Source organism: Oryctolagus cuniculus, chromosome 1 (assembly GCF_051225735.1).
Source record: "Oryctolagus cuniculus isolate XC-2025 breed Fujian yellow rabbit chromosome 1, ASM5122573v1, whole genome shotgun sequence".
Lineage (NCBI taxonomy): Eukaryota > Metazoa > Chordata > Mammalia > Lagomorpha > Leporidae > Oryctolagus > Oryctolagus cuniculus.
In genome coordinates, this window is record NC_142867.1 from 75705540 (window position 1) to 75733008 (window position 27469).

Here is a 27469-nt window from a genome sequence, read left to right on the forward strand (position 1 = left end):
ACCCTCACCAAGCATGGAGCTCTCACATATTCTCCATGCTTCACCCAATCATCCTTTTTTAAATTACCTTCCATTAAGCAAACTCAGCTCAAACACAGCTCCTTTCAGGAAACTTTCTACTATCCCACAATTGCAGGGTTGATAACAATGGAATGAAGCTTCTCATAAGTTTCTATGTACAATTCTCATGTCAAATATCAACTAACAGTGTCCATGTGCCTCTCTCCCATTAACTTTTCTGGTCAATGATATTTTTCACATTCTTATTCCTAAAAATGATATGCTTTTTAGACATTTACGTAGATACAAATTATATATTTAGAGATACATTTCCATAGGGATAGTTCTGATTCCATTAAGAGGACACAAATCTACTTAAATTACATTCTAAAGGAAATTTCTTGACAAGATCTTAACCTGTTACACTTTCATTCACAACTAAATAATATGCAGTGCCAAACATTTAGTTTCCTGTGAGAAGCAGAAGATTAAACTACTGGGATTTTTTATTAAAAGGAAAAAATAGCATTATTAGTTCCATAATAAAACCATAATCAAAAATTGATAGCAATTAACCATGCAAAGAGGAGAAGTGAAAAAGGACATGCCAGGACTAGAACATACGTGCTAAGGTAAAAAAAATGATGTTAAAAAATGATGTGGTAATCCTAAATTTATATTACTGATATATGGCAAGGATGCTGGGATTTGGTAAGATGACTCTGTGGATGTGATGATAAAGATGCAAGAATATTCCAAATCATAAAGGTTCTAATGTGCTTAGGAATTTGAACTATATCTTAAAGTAATGGGAAGTCAGAAATTAGCAATGTGTTGGGACAGCATGAAGGGGCGGAGAGATGAGTTAAGTGAGTCCTGTAACATAATTCAGGCAAGAGATGATAAAATGCTAAATTAAAACAATGTCAATTCAGAGAAAGAAGAGCAGATGGAGGCATACTTGACAAGACTTGGTGGCTGATGGAACATGGGGGCTGATGGAGAACGAGTTGTCTGGGATGACTCCCAAGATTCTGGCTTTAGCAGCTGAGTGCCTGGAAGGTGCCACTCACCATGAAAGTTAGCATAAGTGAAGGAGGGGAATGATAATGAGCAAGTTTCATGCACGTCAAGTTTGAAGTCCTGAATAATAACAAGGGGAAGATTTCTTGTTGGGCAGACTTCTAACATGGAGGGAGAGGAGAAACAGTACCAGCAACTGAGATCCTCTGTGGTCCAATAAATTGTATATCTCCTTTTGCAGCATACCATTTGCAATAACGGGCTGCAGGTTTCCCCAAGCCACAGACATTTTCCCAATCATAAATACACTTAAGATACAGTAAAAATATATAATAAAAGCATAGGAATAGCCTAAGGTCTTGACTATAAAATTTACACTGATTTTTTTTTGGATAAAACAAGTTTCTAAACAAATTTCTAGCTCTTTGGCTTGCTCCTACAATCTCAATTTCACACTACATGGTCCCTTACACACACACTCCCTGAGGCACCTGTACATCATCCTTTAACTTCAGTCCTTCGGTGGAAACTTTTGAACAACACTGTACTAATGCAGTCCACTAAGGCAGGTCCAGAGTGATTTGGGTCCAACGAGCAGTCCTGTCAAAAGGTCAACCTAGAAGAATTTGATTCACCTTCTAGCTGGGAGTAAAAGGCAGCAAGCTACCGCTGTACTTGCACTCAGCTCTGTCTCCTCATATTTTGAAAAGACTGAAAGAATCCCTATTGAAACACTGGAATATGGAAAGAAGCATCACGCTGTATAGACATTACTGTTCCTTTGAAGTGTATACAGTACTTGGATTACTATGATATCTATGCATGAAAAATCATTCACAGATCTTTAATTCACTTCAATTCACACTAGGGATTACCTAAGAGGTCAGATGCTTCTTCTGTATTTAATTTTTACCTGCTTGCTAGAAAACACATATTATAAATTGTGCGAAAGAAAGAATTCCTTTCACCATCAACTAGCCTCAGTGTAAGGAACATCCAAAATACTCAGCATTCAGTTAATGGAGTTTCAGTGCAAGAAAAGGTGTTTTCATGAGTGCTAACCCAGCTCATGAATATCTATCTTAGAGAACTATAGGAAGGCCATTGTCCATCTTCAAACAAATTGATAACAGCATTTGTGGTTAAACAGCTGCTTCCTCCCTTTCTCATGGTCAAATTTGTCATTTATTTAATTTTGAAGTATTTATGAAGAGAAGCATCACCTTAGTAAGTGAACGTGATGAGAAGTTCTGGGGTCTCTTGTTAAAAGCCGTCCCTTTCTTGACCCATGATACACACTGTGACATGCATAGCACGGATATTCCCTTTGGAAGACTGAAAGAGTCAGTTTTTCAACCTCACATTCTCCTCCCAAGCCTTTCTTAGTAAAGAAAAATCTCATCATCATGTGCTATATTTATTTCATGTATGAGTCACTCTTATCATGATTATTCCTTCAGCATTAAGCCAATAGATTTCCCCTAAAGAAAGAGAGAGGGAGGATAAGAAATAAAAAAAAAAAAATTACTGAGCACAACTATAGGACAACTCTGTTAAACTACTTCTCAAATCTAATTTGTTTTAAAACCTTATAGGCACTATTACTCAAATTCATGTCAAATCTGTACTGAATGACAAGAAATTCTGTCAAAAACATATTGTAGCCATCTTTTAAAGTAGAGACAGCTTTTAAAAACCAGCATTTTTTAGGGTTCATGTTCACAAATAAAGAAACTAGAACTCTCAATTGATGTAACCAAGACCCACTGGAAAGTGCTAGGACTATAATTCAACTTAAGTCTGTCTGATGCAGATAAAGAAAGGTTGGTAAGATAAAGTTAAGTGAGATGATCTACATCTTCAAATTCCAATGTGGGATGCTGAATTTTTTTGAATAAATACTCAGAAACCGAGGTAAATTCTTGAGTTAAAGGGATGAGCATTGAATTTTAGGAAGAATCATTGAGTTTATCAGGAACATGGATTACAGGGATTAAAATTATAACAATAGTGAAGGTGAGAAATAGATTTTTTAAAAATTGGAATCATTGTTACCAAGAATAATGCTAAGTGAGAATAAGGAACTAAAACTGTAACTATATGGAGGCAATGAATTATTTCTCATATATAGATGGATATATAATGGTAAATATTGACATGTCTATCTATACCTATCTATCTACCTACAGGAATCCTAGTAGTATAAAGCTGAGAGGTGATTTTACAGTCTTTCAAATATAGGACAGACTGTTTGATAAATTATAAGACTAGATATTCTCTATAAAGTCAGGATCAATGGCGAGTGTGAGAAAGTAGGATTTAGGCTGGACACAAGGCCTATGCTAACGGGGTAGGACAGACACCCACATACATCTGCAGTAAGAAGCTCAGCAAAAGGCCAGATGTTTATTCTATTTTATTCCTTCTAAAGTAGCTGCTTCATATCAGATGATGTCAATCAAACATTTTTTAAATAATGTATTTTTAATAAAACTGAAGAATGTCTATTTCATGGTTTTGCTTTTGTTTGACCAAATAAAAGAAAAGGAGAGAAAGTCCAAGCATCCTCTCAAGTCTATTGTACCAGGTGATTTTGTGATTTTATGCTTCAATTCATCATTGCAATATTCAGAAAATAGCCATGATGGCAGCGCCTATCAATGACAGTTTAACAGTCCCAGATATTTCAATTCCAGCTAAGATTAGACTGTTCTTAAGTGTATCTGAAAGGAGTATGGTCGACCTGCTTCCCATGGCAGCATATGAATAAGCATTTGCTTCTAGTTCCACCCACTACTGCTTGCTCTCCTTGTTGCTTTTAAAAGCATCTGCTATCACAGATGCAGAAGAATGTCAATATGCACAACCACTTTGTTTAGAAAGAGTAATATTTCATAGCTGTCATCCCTTCAAAGTAAAACTCAAATCCACTTTTAGGTAACTCCAGTGCAATCAGTAGAGAAATCCCTACAGGTCCATCTTTGTTTTCATGGTTAAAACTTAAAAAAAAAATTACTTAACACACCCTAGGGTTTTACAGCTTAATATTTTTGATTGCATAATTTTTGATGTATACAAAATCATGTACATAATGGGAAGAGAAGTTTTGAAGCCCAGTATTAAAATTAAGACCAACTTAAAAACTAGAATGGTAAATATTTTGGTCTGTGCTGTGATACTGTGCCTCTATACCCCTTACACTCCAGCAGTTCTTGTACATTTCTAATATACCTTCTTTTTCATTTTCTTGATTTAGCACTTACATATATACCTACTCAAAAATATTGTTCAGATTGTTTTATGATCATACAAGTGTTATGATACTATATATATTTTTTCTTTTACTGGCTTTTTGCACTCAATATTATGTTTCAAATTAATCCTTGTTCATTCATTTTAATCTTGTATATTATTGGCTGGCATTGTGGCGCACTAGGTTAATCCTCCTCCTGCGGTGCTGAAATCCCATATGGGTGCCAGTTCTAGTCCCGGTTGCTCCTCTTCCAGTCCAGCTCTCTGCTGTGGCCTGGGAAAGCAGTGGAGGATGGCCCAAGTCCTTAGGCCCCTGCACCCGCATGGGAGACCAGCAGATCAAGAAGCACCTGGCTCCTGGCTTTGTATTGGTGAAGCCTCAGCCATTGCAGCCATTTGGGGAGTGAACCAACGGAAGGAAGACCTTTCTCTCTGTCTCTCTCTCACTGTCTGTAACTGTCAAATAAATAAATAAAATCTTTTAAAAAAACTTGTGTATTATTCCATTATGTGAATATTTCATAAATTATATTTTTATTCTCCTGTTGATATACATTTGTGTTTTTTCCGGGTTTGGGTTTTTTTTTTCCTTTTAGGAACAATGATGTTACAAACAATGTAACTTCATAATAACCACTATAGTGTATATAATTAGGAATGAGAGTGTTATGTTTTAATATTAAGCTTTATAAAATAATGTCAGTATTTTCCAAAATGGTTGTATCTACCAGTAATGTAAAAGAAATAATGTCATGAGTATTTCATAGTGTCAGATTTTCTAATTTTATGCTTATGTAATTGAGTATAAAATGGTATTAGGCCTAATTTGGATTCCTTTATTATTTGTAACATTTGGTACCTTCTCATATATGCCCACTATTTTTAACATTGTTTTCTTAAATGTTTGGTGATATTCATGATGACGATTTTTCTGCTCAATGGTTGTTCTTATATTTATTGACTTGAAGGAGGTTTTTTTTTTTTTTTAATAGCACCGTTAAAACCCTATTTTAGTGTAATACATGCATATTATTTTCATGATATGCATTTCCATGAACTTTTTGGAGACTGCTCATATAATCCGTCAGTTTTATCCCCACTGGAAGGGCAACAGGAACATCTCAGTTTCCATTTACACTTGCTTTTGTGCATAACAATCACTTTAGGGCAAACAGTAATTAGTGTGTAATGAACAGTGTCCGATTTGGATCAGCTTCTGAATTACCATCTAAATGTGGTGAAAGCAGAAAATTTGCCACAATTATTGCTGCTGTAAAGATTTCTTTGTCTATTACCTCTTGCCCAAATTATATAAGCTTAGAGCCTACAAGTACCATATCTTGAACATTTAAGATTCCTGAAAGTACAGACTTTCATGCCTTGAAATAAGACAGGCAGTCACTGACTAAGTACACACTGGTTAACTAAAAATGACAGTATTCAGAGTAACAACATTTTACACAATATCTTGTATAATATGACTATTTTCTGGGAGTAGGGATTTATGATATGTAGGAGGAATAGGAAATGAAGATCTAATTTCAAATTCTATAGTTTAGGCCACTGGCAAAGTACTGAAAAAGGTGTTCGTTACCTTATATTGCTATTGCTCACTCAATAGATGCTGCATTTCTAACCAAAATATCCCCAGGCCTATAAGGCTGTAAATAATGTAGAAGTATCTCCCTCATCAATAGACAAGGTAAATTCAATGTATGAGGCTTCTGCCATAGGGCGCACTGTTTTACATAAGTAGCAAGCATCCACCCTAAACTAATAATGCCAAGAATAGTATAGTAAATGCATAAATCATTCATATAGTCATTGAGTGTCAAGTACTGTGTACTGTACACAATTGTTTGCACTATGCTTTTATATGATTGGCAGTGCAGGAAGTTTGTTTACACCAGCATCACTACAAAGTTGTGAGTAATGCTTTGCTCTATAATCTCATGATAGTTACAGCAATTTTTCAACAACATTATAATCTTATGATACCACCATCATATATGCCATCCACCATTGACTAAAACATCATATGGCGCATGGCTGTACATTGATTAACCAAACTTAATACATTATCCCTCTTAGTAGTATTTTTATCTGTTCTACTTAATATGACTGGTTTAGTTCTGTAATTGATGCACAGTTATTCTTAAGTGTTGAAAATTAACTGAAATGTGATCCCTGTTGAACATGGGAGTGGGAATGGGAGAGGGAAGAGATGTATAATTTGGGACATGCTCAGGCTGACTTGCCCCAAGTGGTGGAGTTGGAAGCATACCAGGGGATTCCAATTCAATCCCATCGAGGTGGCTTGTACCAATGCCATCTCACTGTTCCAGGTGATCAATTTCAGTTCACAGTTGGTCATGGTGGAGGGACTGGGAGTCAAAGGGAGCACATAGACAAGTCTAGTACCTGCTAACGCTAACCGATGGAGTAAATAAAGGGGAGAGTGATCCAACATGGGAAGTGAGAAACTCAGCAGACTCATAGAATGGCAGATGTCCTAAATAGCACTCTGGCCTCAGAATCAGCCCTAAAGGCATTCGGATCTGGCTGAAAAGCCCATGAGAGTATTTCAGGCATGGAAAGCCAAGACACTCTGGCAAAAGATCTCTGTGAGTGAGATCCCAGTGGAAAGAACAGGTCTTCAAAGAAGGAGGTACCTTTCTCTGAAGGGAGGAGAGAACCTCCACTTTGACTATGACCTTGTCTAAACAAGATAAGAGTCGGAGAACTCAGAGGGCTTCCATAGCCTTGGAAACTCATGACTGGAGCATAGGGAGATTACTGATGCCATAGACAGGAGTGTCAATTGGTAAAGTCAACAACAGGAGTCACTGTGCACTTACTCCTCATGTAGGATCTCTATCCTTAATGTGCTATACATTGAGATTTAATGCTATAACGAGTACTCAAACAATATATTTCACTTTGTGTTTCTATGGGGTGCAAACTGTTGAAATCCTTACTTAATGCATACTAAACTGATCCTCTGTAAAAAAAAAAAAAAAAGAAAAAGAAATTATCAATTCCCAACTTGACTCTCACTGGGATTAAACATGACAATAGGTCTGATCTGATTTCATCATCATTTAAAAAAATCATCTATTATTTTTCACTTTATGTTTCTGTGTGGGAGCAAACTGTTGAAATCCATACTTAATGTATACTAAGCTGATCTTCTCTATATCAAGATAATCGAAAATGAATCTTGATGTGAATGGAAGGGGAGAGGGAGTGGGAAAGGGAAGGGTTGTGGGTGGGAGGGACGGTATGGGGGGGAAGCCATTGTAATCCATAAGTCGTACTTTGGAAATTTATATTCATTAAATAAAAGTTTAAAAAAAATAATAACAGAAATTTAAATTCTATGGTGGCCGATGGGAGCACAGAGGCAAATGAGACATGGGCCTGCTCTTACAGTTTACAGATTAGGGAAAAAGTGATGTGAGAAATCAGAAAGGCAAACTGGACCACGAAGCTCTCTGACTGAAATACCACAAGACTTACTCAATTCTCTCACAGTAGAGTCCACCATTAATTAATATTGTAGAAAACTATTCAGCATGAAAGTTCCACATAAAACTTCCTGTGTCATCTTTCATCCCTTCCCCCTCCGTCATTTTATAAGATGTAACATTTTGTCACAATTCCCCCCACCAACAATAATCCTATGCTCCATGCTTTTGTCACACACCTAAAATGCCCTTCCCCAAATGCACACTTGCCTGCCTAACAAATGCTATCTTATGATGGACTTTCTCCACAAAAGCTTTCTTATCCATCCAATTCTCCAGGGAAAATGGATTCTGATTTTGTCCGTGCTTCCATAGACTCCATGAGATGTATGTTATAAACATTACAATATGTATCGCTGTATGGCATACCCATTGTCTTTCTCTATTATATTTTAATACCCATTAGGGAAAAGACTGTGCCTTATTTATGTCTTTATCCTAAAGCACTTCACTGAGAACTTGAGGCAATAGGCAACAGTAATCAAGTGTCATTGCATTTAGAATTACCTGGGAAGAGTTTATAGATTCTGATGCCCTGGTTGCATATTAAATCAAATCAATCAGGATCTGCAAGGACCCAGAAAGCAGGAATTTTAATGCTTCCCAGGTGAAGCAGAGTTTAATAAAAACTGAAACCTGTTGAGTTTAAGGTTTAGTGAGTTATAGTGACTTCTCTGAGAATGGTTTAAACTATATGATGTGGACATAAAGCAGAATTCACTGAACTAAATTGGGAGCTAAGAGAAAGTGAAAGGAAATACGTGTAGACCAGCAGAATGCTAGTCTCTTGAGTCTCTCCCCATAGCCAAGTAAACTGGGAAGCATATTTTGTCCCTTTTCAGTGGTATTAGCATATTGAACACTGAGCAAGCATTCAACAAAGAAACCTGTTTAATGTTTAATCCAGTGCTTGCTAAATTTATTTCACTTTAGAACACTGCTTTTCCCCATCTAACACTAATTAATTTTCCAGAGAGATGCCAAGCAGACTTTTTCTTTCAAGAAATTAGGTGATAATGGAAGTGCGAGTAAGGGTGTAGCTTAGTGGATGGAAAGGATGGTTTAAGAGAGGATTTCATAGCTTGAAAAAGAAGTAGGGGGCTGGCACTGTGGCGTAGTGGGTAAAGCTGCCACCTGCAATGCCAGCATCCCATATGGATGCTGGTTTGAGTCCCAGCTGCTCCATTTCTGATCCAGCTCCCTGCTATGGCCTGGGAAAGCAGTGGAAGGTGGCCCAAGTCTTTGGGCCCCTGCATCCGTGTGGGAACACAAGGAAGAAGCTCCGGGCTCCTGGCTTCAGATCATCACCAGTCTGGCCATTGCAGCCAATTGGGGAGTGAACAGCCGATGGATGACCTCTCTCTCTCTGCCTCTCCTCTCTGTATGTAACTCTGACTTTCAAATAAATAAATAAATCTTTTTAAAAAAAGAAAATAAAAAAATGGGCACATTTGCAGAATGAGAAAAAGGAGACTTGGTGTGGGAAAAATTGAAGATTCCACAAGAAATGTTCCTATTTATTTAGCTTTTGTGTGAACTGTACAGTTCATCTATGGATGGGTTTTCTTTTCCCAGGATTCTCTTCATTAATAATCACACAGCATCCAAAAGAAGGCAAGAAAACATCAGTTTGCATTCTAAGATGATATTCATTCATGCCTCAACATTCATTGAGCATATTATATTCTGTGTGTCTGGTCTTGGGAGTAAGGGGATGCAAAAAAAGAAGTGACTACTCTATTTGTTATGCCAACAAAGGCCTCATTCAAGAAGTACAATTTCAGTTGAGTTTTTAAAATAATTGAAGAATTTATTAGGAAGAAAAAATGATGACAAACAGAAGAAATCATGAGAAAAGGGCATATGGAAGCAAATCAGCAGTACAAAGAAAATTATGTGTGGGATATGAGCTAGACTAACAGAACATGAGACTGGGAAATTAGACTAGGCAATACATGTAAGATCTTTAAATGACATGTACGGCAATGACTTTGAGATTTATGAAGTATAAAATAGGGAATGACGTGCTATATTTGTCTTACAGAAAAATCACTGATGGCAGTGTAAGTGACAGACTGGAGGTGGAAAGACCTGCTACAGAGAGACCATTTGGAGCCCATTACAATTATGGGACCATTGTAGGTTTCCATGGATACAACTAGGCATATGGGATTATTTAGTAACAGCATGGAACATCATGTGATCTTTATTGGTTTAGAGAAAACCTCCTATCTCAGGACACCTGGGCACCTTTCCAAAATATAAACTCGGTATTTAAATCAACTGCTGTTATGAAAGTTCTTTGGGATAATGTAGATGACCTTCATGCAAAAAGTAGATCAAAAATGTAGATCATAAAAATCACAGCAGTTCTTTATAAATTGGATATGTAAAATGATATTTATTTTGAATTTTTAAGGGGGTATCTCATACCTGTTATGGTACAAAAGTTTTATTTAGGGATTTTCTTTTAGGATACTATCAAAAGTATCTTATTGAGAAGTATAGCCATTGTAAAACTACCTCTTGCACAGGTAAAACTCTTTCATAAAGAGAGAACTTGTTTTCTGCTTTTTGGAATGAAACAAACATGCAAGAAACTACAATGCCTAATCCAGTAGGGGAGTCACACAGACATCAGACAGATTTTACAAAGAAGAATCACCACTCGATACTCGATTCAAGATGGTAATAATTTCACAGGTTATTCCTATCTCAATTCTTCCTGAAGCTCTTTCAAGCTTCATTCAGACTGGCTGATGAAAGCTTAATATGCTGTCTTTAAATATAAATAAGAGCACAAAAGAAGAAATAATGGCACAAAATCATCCAGTATTCCAGGTGTGTTCTTGGTTTGAAGTCATATATTGAAGATTAGTTTTGAAATATGAAGGCATAATAATTTTTATGGTCTATTTTTTATGTTTAATTTTAAAGAAGTAATTGGAGTTGTTTAAAACCCAGACTGTAGAGTGGGGAAATTAACCAAAAGAAATCTTACACAAATACAGCATCGTAGGGGTAAAAGTTAAAGGAATATTAATATAGAAAAATACAAGGAACTCTCGGAGGAATTTGAAATATATATGTATATATATATGAGATGATTGTTTAATATTTTATTCTTTCCTACATGCACCTATCATTGGCTATCTTTGGGGGGGATAAAATATGTATTAGGCAAACTGCAAACTACAAATGTTTCTCATCATTTACATAAGTGTAAAACTGATAACACAACATTCCCCATTTTATAACATAAATCTCAGCCTTCTTCTGTTTAAATTCCTAAAGGAAAGAAAAGGTGTGAGTGGCAATTATCAGACCAACGTAAGAACAATCAGCACTATGACTAAATGGAGCATGCAGTAACTGAGAAGGTTTGTGCTGTCCTTCATGGGTGGAGCTCTGGCAGAAGCTAAAGGACCACTGAATTTTTACCACCAAAAGCTTTAGATACAGACTAGATGATTCTCAATTAAATCTTGATTTTGGGATTAATGCTCTTAATGAGAGTTAAACTGAGTACTGTATTTTATGAAAATCTTCACTTTCCTGATCAATAATTCAAAATACTATGTCTGTAAGACCTCCTAGGTACCAGGTATGGAGTTGGGTATTGCAGATTCTGTGATGATATTGAAAGACTGAATCTCTTGGAATCATGGAGCTTTAGAGAATAACTGAGAAGAAAGGAAAGTAAGCATTAGTTACAAGGAATGATGATGAGAGGGGAAGCTCTCTCCCTTATAACCACTATTATTATAATCCAAATATATATTTATTTCCTAAAAATTGATACTGATTTCAAAAGCATTTAATTTTTCTCAAACTGGGTTCTACAAATGATAGAATCCAAAAATTATATCAAAATATTTTCTTTCCATGAGAAAAATGAGGCTAGTAGTGGTAGAAATGATGTCTATTAAAGGAGATAAATATATACATTCTTCCAGTCTCTAGTATTGTATTATTTGTAAAATTCAGATACTTTCCAAAAGGAAGGCTAGATGATATGGCTGTGGCAGTCACAAACCATTAGAGCAGCAGTCAGAGTCATTAGATGTACATAAAATCAATCTGAAAACTTTGCTTTTGAACTTTGTAATGGATGGATTAGGCCAACACCTTCTGAATCTATCTAGCCATTAATTACAGCATGACTAAACTTTGACCATGGCCTTGTCTAAATATGATCAGAGTCGGTGAACTCAGGGGCCTTCCATAGCCTTGGCAGCTCATGACAAGAGCCTAGGGTGATTACTGAGGCCATAAACAAGAGTGTCAATTTGTTAAGTCAACAACAGGAGTCACTGTGCACTTACTCCTCATGTAGGATCTTTGTCCTTAGTGTGCTGTACATTGAGATTTAATGCTATAACTAGTACTCAAACAGTATTTTTCACTTTATGTTTCTGTGTGGGAGCAAACTGTGGAAATCTTTACTTTATGTATGCTAAACTGATCTTCTGTATATAAAGAGAATAGAAAATGAATCTTGATGTGAATGGAAGGGGAGAGGGAGTAGGAAAGGGGAGGGTTGCGGGTGGGAAGGACGTTATTGGGGGAAGCCATTGTAATCCATAAGCTGTATTTTGGAAATTTATATTCATTAAATAAAAGTTAAAAAAAATTGAGACAAAAAGCATCATGTGACTCAATGTGGAAATATCCAGCCCCACCTAGAAGTAGTCCCGTTATTTGAAGGGGGAAAAAATATTCAATGAAATGTGACCCCTACCCTGAATAGCCAGTTTCAGGGGGAAATGTGAGAGAAGCAGAGAAAGAAAAAATAAGTAAATCAGTAGTATTATGAGAATAACCCTAGTTAAATCCAGAGTATGAGAAATTCTCCAGTATGTGTTTCCTAGCTAATTTAAAAGGCATAAAATAAAAGCAGGGGAAATTGTCAGATAACACTTAAGGTTATACCAACCATAGACAATACATAGATCTTGGGGCCAAGCATTTGGAATGGCAGTTAAATTTGCACTTTGAACACCTGCCTTCCATGTCACAGTGCCTGGGTTCAAGTCCTACCTTTGCTTACAATTCCAGTTTTCTACTAATACACACTCTGGGATACAGCAGATAAAGGCTCAAAACTTGTACTCCTGCCACTTACATGGGAGACTGAGTGATTCCTCTGCTCTCTGCTTTGGCCTGGTATAGTCCTGACTTTTTGGAGAATAAACCAGGGAATAGAAGTGTCAGTGTCTCTCTCTCTCTCTCTCTCTCTCTCTCTGTCTGTCTCCCATGTCCTTCAAATAAATAAAAGTAAATTAATAGGGACAGACACTTGGATCAACTTAAGTCATCGCTTGGGACTCCTACATCTACTATCACAGTGCCTGGGTTGAGTCCTACTACTCACCTCTGATCTAGCTTTCTGCATATACTGGGAAGCAGAAGATGACAGTTCAAGTTTTGGAGTACCTGCCACCCAGGTGGAGGACCTAGATAGAGTCCTGGGTCCAGGTTTCATCCTAGCCCAGCCCTGGCTATTTTGTGAATTTGGAAAGTAAACCAGCAGATAGAAGATTTCTATCAGCCTTCTGAATAAAATAAAGATGAATAAATAAATACCATATAAATCTTGGTTGGATCCAAATTAAAACAAACCAACTGTACAAAAGATATTTTAAGATATTTTGGAAATACTAAGCAAGGACATAATATAAAAATATATTCATAAATCATTGTTAATTTCATTTAGTTCGGTAATTATATTTTACTCATATTAAAATAATATATTTTAGAAAAGCATGGTGATGTATTTTTGGGGGTAGAATGACATGCCTTAAGCTATTCTATCAAATAGACATTCAAATAAATGGAAAGGAGTGGGGAGATAAAACAAGGATGTGAAAACAGGAGTTAATCACTTTGTTTTCTTTATGATGAAGTGTGTTTGAAAATCTTCATGATAAACTTTTCTTCAAAAAAGCATTTCCCTTTGGTGATGGGGAGTTATGTCTGACTTTCAAAGATTAGGAAAACGATAGGGGCTATAAATAGGAAGACTTCATAATTTAAAAATCTTTGAGATTAAAAAACAAATCTAGTACATGAAGCAATAAACCATTCCCAGTAAATTGTGAAAAACTAAAACCAAAAATAAGTGAGGTCTTAGGGACTTACTTTGATGGGGTTTGGTAACAGGTATAGAGGTCCTTCTGAGAGATGAAAAAAGGGGTAAGATGGAGTGGTTGATGTCTGAATGTGTCCAATAGTTCAAAAAAGCTGAGTACAAAAACCCCTTTATATATCAATGCATTTTACTTAGATTTTTCAATTATTTCAGACATGGCCAAAGTAATAAAGCTAAATATTAAAAATCTCCAAAATTTTGAGATGGCAAAAGGGGCTGGCATCACAAGTATAAACACTAAACAGGACCGTGAGAAGAGGAGAAACTCTTTCAATGTGATAAAAAGGGAGCAGAAGGCAGGTGAAGAAGGTAAGGAATTGAGATTGGTGGGAAAAGATGTGGGAGGTAAAAATTATATCTTTTTTAATTAATGAAGTTTGGACAAAGATCATTGTTTGAGAGGGAGAGGAATTATTATAGTGACATGCGATGGAACCTAGACAGCATAAGACAAATGAATTTAAGAATATATTGAAGGATGGATAGAATCTATTTCAATGGATTAGAAATTTTCATGCAATAATGAATTGTGGCAATAGGAGTACGTGAGTGAGTAAGCTGGAAATACAGAATATGGTAAAGAGTCACATGAAGATTTCAAAACAGGTACAATTGTTTGTGATGACAAATCCAGGTGTTATTTGCAGACGAGGGTAGCTGATCTGGAGTTAAGAAAAAGAGGCCGGCGCCATGGCTCACTTGGCTAATCCTCCGCCTGCGGCGCCAGCACACCGGGTTATAGTCCTGGTTGGGGCACCGGATTCTGTCCTGGTTGCTCCTCTTCCAGTCCAGCTCTCTCCTGTGGCCCGGGAAGACAGTGGAGGATGGCCCAAGTGCTTGGGCCCTGCACCCGCATGGGAGACCAGCAGGAAGTGCCTGGCTCCTGGCTTCAGATTGGCGCAGCACGCTGGCCTTAGCGGCAATTTTGGGGGTGAACCAATGGAAAGGAAGACCTTTCTCTCTGTCTGTCTCTCTCTCACTGCCTAACTCTGCCTGTCAAAAAAAAAAAAAAAAAAAAAAAAAAAGAACAAAAACAAAGATCACTTAACATGAAAAGGTCAAGCAATTAAGGGCTTGGAGTACTAGATAGTTTAGGTGAATATTGAAAGCACTGAGTGAAAGTGGAAATGGAAGATAGAACGAATCAAAGATTCAAATTCATATATATATATATATATCTGGTATGGGGTTAATGGTGGGGGTAACCATAAGGATTTTTGAAGACTATAATATTACTGCAGAAGAAGATCTCCAAGAAGTAAATGTATTATACAAACTTTTCCAACATTATTTGAACAGAGAACTTTAACTTTAGCTTTCCAACGAGTAGTGGAATTATTGGGGGATGCATTTCAGAGAAAATTTTTTTTGAACTGTAGATAGCAAAAAATTAGTTGGTCATAAAGTCAATTTGATTGATCATACCCTACCCATTAGTTAGTTACAAATCAGAACAGAATATGGTAGGATGTAGAGACGCACTTAAATAAATGATAGAACAGCACTTGCAAAATATATGTGGAAGGAAAGTGACCTAATTTCACCTAATTCCAGAGCTGGAAAGTGTGTTTATAAAAATAGCAATAGTAACTAAAAAAAGTAAGGCTTAGTCAATATATATTTTTTCTTACATATTTATGAAATCTCAATAAGGTAACTGTTACCTTGCCTTTTAACAAATGGTGAAATGGAAGCTCAGAAAGTTTTATTAAGGTGTTCAAAGCTGCAGAGAGATTGGCTAAGCTAGATTTTAGACAGTGGTATGTCTGATCCCATAGGGTGTGTTTTGTGTTGGGCCATGCTGTTTTTACAGAAGCCTTGCCCAAACTCTTTTTCCACTGAATAGAGGACTAAGAATTTTGCTCAGAGATAACCAACTAGCACTTCTAGAATCCAGGAGTAGAGTGCAGGTTCCTTAACTCCAAATTCAGTACTCCTCTATCACTAAAAATCTTAAATTGAAAACTCTTTGGTATCTAATCAAAACTTGTAGATAAATCTCTCAATAATTGTGATAAATGTAACCCTCCTCCAAATGCGTTAGAGAAAACAGATATTGAAGGGAACTCTGTAGAAGAATCAACTTGAAGATAAAAGATAATCTTGTAATGTAAGGAATTGCTTTTAACTTATCAGTATTTCTGGGTCATATATTTGTTTAGATGAAAAGTACCTATGCATCTTAGAAGTCAATGTTCAATTTTACCTTCACATTAAAACAACCTGGGAGTTTAAAACAAACAAAACAAAAAAACCTAACATAAAACTGCAATGGAGATCAATTAAATCAGGCTTTTTGCGGGTAGGTTCAGAAATCAGCATCTTCTAACACCCCCGAGGTGGTTTCATTTTGTATTCATGATCTATTTGGCTAATCCCATTTAACTCTTTCCATTTCACCTAATTCCATCCATCATTGAATTTGAGAACCTTTTCTCAAGCACAATACATAACCAAACTGTTAAAAACACCAGCATGTAGGAACTCTGTTCATATTTTGACTTCTCTACTTCTTTTAAAAATATTCTAACTCAGATCTTGGGTCATTCACTAGTCATGGTTTTACTACTACTTCACAGGTCGGTGCTCACAGGTGGAACTCCTCCTTCTATTCTTGCTGCGTATTACAGGTCCATCTAGATAGAATGAGCTTTGCTCTAGATGTTTGGACCAATCTTCTCTTTCTTACTGTTATGCTTTTGCTATGGAGAAGTAAGCAGAGGGTTCTTCTCTGGGGAGACTGTCTATGTCTGACTCTTCCTATCTCTTATGTTCTGCACCTGAATTTGGTGTATTCCGGTATTGTAGTTTCATAAAGGAGGTGCTGGGATGCCTAACTTACACCTCGAGGCTTAAGTCCCAGTAGCTTTCTCACCTTTCACCAGCACTGTGCCTTGGGAGCATGCAGTCTTTTGTTATAACACACTATTCTGAGGACAACGGGGGTTCTATCTCTTATGTATAAATTTCTTAATTAGAAATCCCCTGGGAAGGAGGACACGTTGCAGGGAAGGGTTAGGACTTGTCTGAGTCCCTGGTCAACATATCACCATGAGAAAAAAGAAATTTTAACCTCAATCCTAAGCATTTGTGTAGAGTTTTTAAATATTTATCTGTCATTTCCTCCCTCTTCGTTCTTAACAACAATCCTGTAGGAGAGCAGAATTGTAATTTTGATTTTTATAAAGATTTATTTATTTACTTGATAGGCAGAGTTACAGAGAGAGAGGGAGAGGAAGAGAGGGGTCTTACATCCAATGGTTCACCTCCCAAATGACTGCAATGGCCGGAGCTGTGCTGATCTGAAGTCAGGAGCCAGGAGCTTCTTTGGGGTCTACCACATGGGTGCAAGAGCCCAAGGACTTGAGCCATCTTCTACTGCTTTCCCAGGCTATCAACAGGGAACTGGGTCAAAAATGGAGCAGCCAGTACTCAAACCAGCACCCATATAAGATGCTGGCACCACAGGTGGAAGCTTAACCTACTACGCCACAGCTCCAACCCTGTGATTATTTTCTATAGATTAGCAAATTCAGGAATATTGTGGTTAAGACTCTTGTTCCAGCCTTTTCACCAAGATGGCGCCGAAGGCGAAGAAGGAAGCTCCTGCCCCTCCTAAAGTCGAAGCCAAAGCGAAGGCCTTGAAGGCCAAGAAGGCAGTGCTGAAAGGCGTCCACAGCCACAAGAAGAAGAAGATCCGCACGTCCCCCACCTTCCGGCGGCCCAAGACACTACGCCTCCGACGGCAGCCCAGATACCCTCGGAAGAGCGCCCCCAGGAGAAACAAGCTTGACCACTATGCCATCATCAAGTTCCCCCTGACCACGGAGTCAGCCATGAAGAAGATAGAAGACAACAACACACTGGTGTTCATTGTGGATGTCAAGGCCAACAAGCATCTGATCAAACAAGCTGTGAAGAAACTCTATGACATTGATGTGGCCAAAGTCAACACCCTGATCAGCCCTGACGGAGAGAAGAAGGCGTGTGTGCAGCTGGCTCCTGACTATGATGCTCTGGACGTTGCCAACAAAATTGGGATCATCTGAACGGAGTCCAGCTGGCTAATTCTAAATATATGTTTTTTCACCATAAAAAAAAGAAGACTCTTGTTCCATACATAAGCTGGTCATGGGGCTACAACTAGAAAACACATCTGTCTCCAAAGGTGAGCTCTTTTCATATGTCTTCCTTATTATTTTGTCAAACCCATTCTTAGGAATGTAAAAAGGGAATGTATAGCAAGTATTTAATATCAAAATCTCACTTTTTAGCAAAAGTAAACCAGAAATTATGAGTTTCTTTGTTTTTAACCTAGCTTAGCATTCTTAGATGTCTCTCAAATAACAACAGAGAACTGTTCATATCCTGGAAAAAAAAATGTGTAAAATTAAACCAGAGCTTCTCGCCATTTGTTATAGTATAAGAAAAAAGAAAGCATTGTCTCTTATCATTTATCCTCCAGATCTGGAATATGGTAGGTATTCAATAAAGGTTTAGATGATTACAACAGAAGATCCAATGCCCAAATGATAAATAACTTACCAGAAAGTAAAATGTCTTATAGTAGACCATCTTTCTATATGAATATTTTAAAGAAGATCTTTATTCTCTTCATTATGCCTGATTATGTGTATGAAGGTAGTGACTCAGCTACGGTGATGCTATTACTGCTATTGTTTTTATTGAGATTGTACACAGGTAATCAGCATGCATTATCAAGCAAGGATAATGAGAATGATGTTTGGTGTTGACAGGTTATTCTGGAAGCTGCTGTGATGCATTTGCCTCTGAAAGAATCGTTATGGGGGAAAAAGAAAATTGTCCTTCAATATGGACACATCTTTCTGGAAATAAAAATAGCTATCATTATGGAATTAAGAAGCATTGGAAAAAACACCCACAGATATTGCTCTTTGGAGAAAGAAGTTAGTAAATGCTTTCTGGAAAGAAATGCATGAACGCTATTTATCATTTTAGGCTTTAAAAATAATTTTAACCTTTGACACAGCCATCATTTCAAATTTAACAACTTATTCTAAGTAAATGATCAGAAGACAAGACAGACAATTATACAAAAATATGTTTGAGAGCATTATTTATGACAGTGAGAAACTGGAAATTGCCTAAAAATACAATAAGAAATAACAAGATCTGATACCTTCGTCGAATTGAATTCTAATCAATGATTAAAACATTTTAAAGGAATATTAAATGACAGAATAATTATGGTGACATTAAGTGAAAGAGGCAAGTAAAACAAATTATTCTGATAATCCTATATAAATTACATATATATATATATATATATATAAATTCCCTTGAATGAGCATATTTGTAGTTAGAATGCTGGAAAAACACATTCCTTACTAATTTTTTTAAAGAGTTGTAGTAGAAAATAGAGTGGACATTCAGTTATGAAACCTGAGTCGCAAATGGACTTAACATACTAGTCTTTTCATTTCTGTAATCCTGGGCCATTCAAGGTTTCAATTTACTCTTTTGTTAGTAGAGTGCTATAAATACCAGACGTCTAGAATTCAAACATCTTCAGGGGGTCCATCAGATAGTATAAAGGCATCAGGAAAGCCAGGTTCAGAATTCATTCAACAAATAATTACTGAGTGCCTTTTAGATGTCAAGTACTGTGCTAGGCACTAGGAACAAAGCAATGGGAAACACAGATGTGGCCACCCACTTGTATTAAAAATCTTAATGCTTTCCCTAGAGTTGGAGGAGTAGAGAGGCCAGCACTTTAACTGCATTATCTTTTTACAATCTCTCAACAACTCTATGAAATGCTTATTATTTCTTCAATTTCTCCACTCTATTTAAAAAAAGCAGTTCAATTTCATAAAGCTATTAAATAATAGGAAAGTATTAAGTAACAATATTAAGCAACAGAACCCTTGTGATACCAAGCAATCTATTCACTCTTCCTGTCAATTTCTAAATAAGTAAGAAAGAGACAATCAAAAGATTATACTGCCTTATACTTGTTTTCCTTTCAACTCATAAACCTTTTGATTCTATTTTCTATCTCCATTTAATTCCTTATACCATATACCAGTGACCCTATCTTCACACATTAAAACAATCTATTTTCCTATTATCACCAAGATTCAGGTGTAATTTGATTTTGTTTTCATTTCCCTTTAAAGGTACAATGGGGAACTAGAGCAATCAACTTGGGGCTCTAGAATATTCTCATTTGGATTCTACTTTTTATTTTGCTTTAAAAAGTCAGTTTCCTCAGCATGTTATCAGCTCTGCAAAAAATCTTAAAAGTCTGCTAACAACTGTCACCTTGAATACTAATTCATTCGGTGTTTCTTCACAACAGAGAATTACTGTTGCTAAGTTAAATTAAAAAAAGAAAGAAAAAAGTACAAAACAATTTACAGGAAACTAAAACCCAAAACTAAATGACAGACTCGCATTATATAATAGTCTTTTACAGACACATTAGCAAAATTAGAAAATTCTAATTTAGAATAAAATCCAGCTTATCTTTGAAAGAAATAAAATGTAAGAAGATATTTAAAAATGAATAACACAAAAGCCTAGGTTAAATGCATCACTGGAAAACCTCCTTTAAGTCTTCTACTGAGAATAAATTGCTCTTTCCATGGGTCCATGGTCGTCCCAGAAGATATGATTGGAATTCTTAGGTGTTTTGTCAACCTATCTGGAACTTATTGATGTAATTGTCTCTATCAATAAATATTGAGCTGTGAAAAGGTTGTAGTCAGGTTATTTGCATCTCTCTATGCCCAGATCATGATACCAGCACATAATAGGCCATGTATATATTATATGCTGAGTATCATGAATATATGTATATATATATTTCTAAATGAACAAATTAATAATTCAAATACATCCTTTCTACTGGGAATATGACCTAGAGCAAGAAATTTACCTCTGAATTTCATCAAACTCAGATGAGTTTGCTCATCTCATCTGAAGAACATAAAGTACTAAATATGACAGGATGTTATCAGTCTAAGAGTTCTTTATGATAACCATGGAAGTACACAGATAAAAGATAATCTGTAGGGGTCATGAGTAAGGGCCAAGATCAGTCACTCAGCTTTATTCCATTTTCTTAATGGTTTCATCATTTTCCTAGTCCCCAACCCCTGAAAGTGATTCATCTTTGCCACTTCATTCTACTCTTTGCCGTTATGTTGTCAGTTCTCACAATACATCTTAGCTCCTTCATCGTTTTATACCAGATTATCCACCTTAGCCACTTCGTAGACATTTATTAAATAACTACTATCTGCCAGACACTGTACTAGGTGTTATAGGTACTCTGATGAACTTAATGGCCTCAGCCTCCAATCCCATGAAGCTTATATTCTAGTATCATCTAAAGGCAAACAAATTGGCAATGGAAGAATATTATCTACCTCATTCTGTGATAAAGAAGGTTTCACAAAATGTTGACATCACTATCACCACAAGGTCTACAACACAAATGTCATCATTAACCTCCTCTCTACATGTAATACTAAACTGCTACCATGTACAATGAACTATTCCTAATGATTTTCCTATATTAATTTACCAATTTGCACAAAAACCTTATGGAATAAGTACTATTAGTCTCACTTTACAGATAAGAATATTTTAGCAGAATTACTTTGGCATTATAATGGTACATATGTAATCTAACATTTAACTTTAGGGCCTGTGACCTTAACGAGTAATACTGCTAAGTTATTCTTGGCAGAGTGGACAGTGAAAGAGAGAGACAGAGAGAAAGGTCTTCCTTTGCCATTGGTTCACCCTCCAATGGCCGCCATGGCTGGCGCACTGCGGCCGGCACATGGCGCTGATCTGGAGGCAGGAGCCAGGTGCTTCTCCTGGTCTCCCATGGGGTGCAGGGCCCAAGCACTTGGGCCATCCTCCACTGTGCTCCCTGGCCACAGCAGAGAGCTGGCCTGGAAGAGGGGCAACCGGGACAGAATCCGGCGCCCCGACCAGGACTAGAACCCAGTGAGCCAGCGCCGCTAGGTGGAGGATTAGCCTAGTGAGCCACGGCACCGGCCCGCCTAAATTATTCTAATATAGAGGATAAACAAGAGTAAGAAAAAGAAAATCACAGTTAATTCACCAAGAAGTTCAAATAGTTAAAAGATAAAGAGAAGGATATAATAGTGTAGTTGAAGAAAGCTCAATATGCATAGATCCTGATGTGTGGGTGGGTGTATGGAATGGAATAGATAATGATGATAACAAAGCTGGAGAAGCTACTAGGTACTAAATTATGTAGGGTTCAAGAAGTAGGTATTTATATTTTGAAACCGACTATTGAAATCGCCTTCCAACTGGCATTCATTATATTGAACTAATTTATGTGAGGCTACTATCGTTCAGGCAGTATTCTAAGTACTAGAGATACAGAATGCAACAAGATAAGCAAGATCCTTTATGTTAGTAACATTAAAAAAAAAAAAAAACTAAAAAGTATTGCTAAGTTCTATGTTGAACTGAAAGAGGATGTAATGGGAAATCATAAGGTCTACTCCAGCTCATAAGTAATGCCTTCTCAGAGGTTATTGTCTTTCATTTTTTTTCTTTATATTGATTTTATTTACTCACAAACTTGCAGCCAAATTATGCCCTAATAATGTTTTAAATAGTTTTTCAAAATACTTTAAAAATATATGTTCATTTATGAAATGTAGATACATTTGGGGTACAAGTGAAATTCCTTTTTATATCTATTCTGAAGTAATAACTATTGGTAAACTTTTTGGTATATAAGTTTCTGGATAATTTTTGTCTATGTAAATATTCTATTTTCACATAAATGAAGTTAAACAACATTTCATATCTGTTTTTGTTTTTAAAAAAACATATGATAAACACTATTCAAGGTTAGTACATAAATATATAATTAATCCTTTTGGAAAACCACAACTAAAAGCATTTTGCTAAAAGTTTATGCAATAAAATATGTAATATAATTCAATTACATGGCACCTTATAAGTGTGTACAAGTTAATGTGTAAGTTAAAAAAATACTCCAAGAATGGACTTTGCAGTTGATACCAATGTTATATAGTTTTATACAACATACTAATATATATATATATATATATATATATCATGGAAGGTTATTTTTCAGCATTGAGCAATTGTAATCTTGGAATTAATTTTTAGATGTGGAATTGCCAAGTATAGGTGAATGCACACATCAAATACTAGTATATTGTGCCAGATTGTTTTCCAGAATGCTTTGGCCAAGTTAATTTCACTTTAGTGAAGCTGGTAGCTATTTTATAAATACCAAAAAATATTAAATACCTTTAAAGTACTAATCACCTTTAATCTTTAAAAATAGGTGTTTATCTAATAGATAAAAATAATACTGCATTGCTTTAAATTAGATCCCTTTGTTAATGATATTTGACATCTTTGGATATAAGCAAATTTTCATGATCAATCTATAACATTATGGAATTCAAAAAAGCAAAGAGGGGTCAGTGTTGTGGCATAGTGGGTAAAACTACTGCTTGCGATGCCAGCATCCCATGTAGGCACTAGTTCAGGTTCAAGTTCTTCCTGCTCCACTTCCAATTCAGCTTCCTGCTAATGTGCCTGGGAAAGCAGTGGAGGATGGCCCAATTACTTGGGCCGTGCCACCCACTTGGGAGACCGGGATGAAGTTCCTGGCTCCTGGTTACTGACTGACCTAATCCTCTAGCCATTTGGTGAGTGAACCAATGGACAAAAGATTCTCTCTCTCTTTCTCTTTCTCTCTCTGTAAATAAATAAATCTTTTAAAAAATAAAAGAGAAAGAAAACTCTTCACTGTCCAGTAAAAAGGTGCTCAAACTTAAAATGATATCCATGATCCTCTGTCTACAATTTACTCTTCTAGGCTTCTGGTCTATAATTTGCTTGCAAAGCTCCTGAAGTTCCCTGCAAATAGGTCTGCTCCTGATCGTTTATTATATTTGTCTTTCCCACCTCTGCACTTGTGTTCATACTATGGAATTACTAACTTTGCAATTCAAACCCTCACTCAAGTTCTTCCTTGTTACAAGAGACTTACTCCATCATTCAGTCCTAAATGACTCCTTCTCTGAATTTCAACACTGATCACCTTCCACTTTTCTTTATTTTCCTACTAAATTGTTAGCTATCCAAAGCTATTATTATTTGAAAGGCAGAGAGATGAGAGATGGAGAAAGAGAGAGTGAGAATCTTCTTCTATAGTCCGATTCTTTCACCAAATGCCTGTAAAGGCTGGGACTAGAACAGGATGGATCAGCAGACTCCATCTGTGTGTCCCACATGGGTGGCCAGGACTCAAGGAATTGGATAATCACCTGCTGCCTCCCAGCATGTGCATTAGCATAAAACTGGAAAAGAAGCAGAGAAGCCAGGACTGGATCCAGGTACTCTGCTATGAAATGCAGACATCCTAAGCAATGACAACCATTGCATAAATGCCCATTCCCTAAAGGCACCGATAGCATAGTACCTGGAAGATAATGGCTACTCAAATACCTCTAAAAAAACATTAATTCTGCAAAAAAGTTAATTCTACATATTCCACATCTCAGAGTATAGTTAATGAAATAATTCCCCAAAACACACACAAAAAATCAGAAAAAATGAACATTTTTCATACCATGTTATTTTATTTAAATTTTAAAAGATTTATTTATTTATTTGAGTCAGAGTTACTGAGAGAGAGGAAGAAACAGAGAAAGATCCATCTGCTGGTTCATTCTCCAAAAAGTCTCAACGACTAGGGCTGGGCCAGAAAGCAGGAGCCAGGAACTTCTTCCAGATCTCCCACATGGGTAGAGGGGCCCAAGCAAACTGAATTATCTTCCACTGACTTCCAAGGTGTATTAGCAGGGAGCTGTATCAGAAGTGGAACAGGCTAAAATAGTTGAACCAGTGCTCATATGGGATACCAGCATTGCCAGTGGTGGCTTAACCAACTATGCCACAACACCAGCTCCAGGATTTTAATAGTAGAAGCTATTCACAATATCAGTGCATAGCATTTGGGAAATTGTTAAGTAAACCATAGCATATTCATGAAATTTATACTCATATGGTAACAATGTTAAATAAAAATTACAGAAATGTATATTATATGTGTTCACTATTATGCAAAATAAACAAAACATGATTCTATCATAAAAGCCAAAATCTGGCAGGTAATCGTCCAAATATAAATTATAATTGTCTTCTTGTGGGGTGCTTGTGCAAAATATTTTTCTATATATTTTCCTACATTTGCCAAATTTTTCATGTTAGCCATGCATGATTTTACTGTAAATAGCTGCTATATCTATATTCGCTTTAAAATAAGAACAAGTATAAAGCTGTAAAAATGTAAATAAATTCATAAAGTGGCAATTGTGACACACAAGTGAAACTCTCTAAATTCCTTTTGCAAGGTTAATAAGATAAATACTATACTTCTGTTACTATAATCTAGTAAAACAGCTTCACTGGTATTATGGATGGGGAGGAAAAGAAAATGACCTATATGCTCTTGCTATACAAATAAAGAAATAAATAAAAAAGGAAAATCACAAGAGAATTCGCGGAGGATGGCCCAAGTCCTTGGGCCCTGCACCCCATGGGAGACCAGGAGAAGCACCTGGCTCCTGCCATCGGATCAGCGCGGTGCGCCGGCCATAGCGTGCCGGCCGCAGCGGCCATTGGAGGGTGAACCAGCGGCAAAGGAAGATCTTTCTCTCTGTCTCTCTCTCTCACTGTCCACTCTGCCTGTCAAAAAATAAAAAATAAATAAAAATAAAAAAAATTCTTCTTTTTGTCTGTTGTAACATCAATACTGCCCAAAGACTTGTTTCAACCTCTCTATGTCACATTGCCTTTTCAGAGCCCTTGTGTATACCTGTCTCTACATTCTCTGAATTCCTAGTGTAGTCATTATAAATGTCATAATAAAAATCATTTAATTTGTCTCTAAATTATTTCTATTTTTTAAATTTTTTGTCCTTATCCACCAGGATCATAGGTGGCAAAGGGCAGGGACATTTAGATCTTGAATTCTTTAGTGTTATTCAAGCATCCCAAAAAGTCTGACAGAGAATATGCTCAATAAATGTCTTCAGACAAGCCTTTGTTACTCAAACAGTAAATCTCCCAGAGATAATACTGCAAAATGGTAAGGGATACAATTTATTGAGCCACAACCATAATCCAGGTTAACAATAACTACTGCATATTTCATGCAACTCCACCAATAAGGTATTATTGTCTTCATTTGACAGTTACTACATGTATACATGTATACCTCAGGTTCCCAAGCTCCTATCTTGATTCCACCCCATAAAGTTGAGCAAATCTCTCAACATCTTGATATATAACCTTGCTTAAACTAAACTAGATCTGATTGTAATAGTTTTCTCATAAGGAAAGGTGTAAGATTATTTGGTAACTGAATAGTAAATTCTATTTCTGCAAGAAAGTGATGCCAGTAGACTTTAAAAAATCCTCACTCTGGCTTCCAAATCTATTAAATAAAACTTTCTGTAAGGATTTCTAATATTCTAAATTCAATATGCTCTTTCTTTAAAATGGAAATAATTCCTACAGTGGGAAGTTCAGGGACTTGAAATCAGATAGATCTAAGTTTAATTCAGGGTTCTACTTTAACCTTAACTCCAATTTGAGTGATGTTATTTTCACTTAATATTATCTAGCAAGTATTATTTCCTATACACAATGAAAAAGACAGTCACTGGACAGGATTGATTCAATGTTAAAGTAGGATAACCTAATCTATAATATTCTCTAGTCTTCGAAAGGTGTTAATGTCCTTCCCCTCAAAGTTATTCCCATGTCCTTTCGTCCAATGGAATTAGAATAGTGCTTCACTGAAGAAATAACCTTGATTCTAAGAGCCAGGCTCTGTGAACAAAACTTCTTCAGCTTGGAGACATAGGAGGGCTCTGTGATAGATGACTCATGTGTCAAGCTAGGCTTGAAAAAATCAGGTTCTGGCCCAAAACTGAAGACAACACCTTAGAAGCATTTCTCTAGGGAATGTGATCAGCATGAGAGAGGATCAGGATCAAATTCCTATCTGTACCAACAGCACCCAGCCAAGAACCTGCCATTCGCCAGGGATCAGAGTTAGAAATGTGTCCCAACTCATCCAAAGCAAAATTTCTTCTTGAAGATTTAACAATATGAAATGAAAAAATACACACACTATCCTTACTTCTATATTTTTGAAAAAAAATTTAATTTATTTGCATATTTGGAACACTGAAAGGGGTAGGATAGATCTTCCACCTGCTAGTTCACTCCCCCAGATGCCTGCAACAGTCACAGCTGGTCAGGCTGAAGCTAGGAGCTAGAAATTCCATCCAGGTCTCCCCTGAGAATGGCAGGAATTCAAGTACTAGAGCCATCATCTGCTGCCTCACGGGCATATTACCAAGAAATTGGATCAGAAGTGGAGGCAGGACTGTATCCGAGGCATTCTAATATGGGATTCAGGTGT

At 36.5% G+C, this 27469-nt stretch overlaps 1 protein-coding gene and 1 pseudogene across 14 annotated transcripts in view; one reads left to right on the forward strand and one right to left on the reverse strand.

Annotated features, from left to right (window-relative positions):
- The window catches only part of DLG2 (discs large MAGUK scaffold protein 2), a 2253656-nt gene that overhangs the window by 1187382 nt on the left and 1038805 nt on the right, over positions 1–27469 (reverse strand). The window lies entirely within an intron of this gene.
- LOC108177199 (large ribosomal subunit protein uL23 pseudogene) lies at positions 17521–18043 on the forward strand (annotated as a pseudogene). Its single transcript, XR_016213008.1, has one exon. The product of XR_016213008.1 is annotated as a large ribosomal subunit protein uL23 pseudogene (transcript).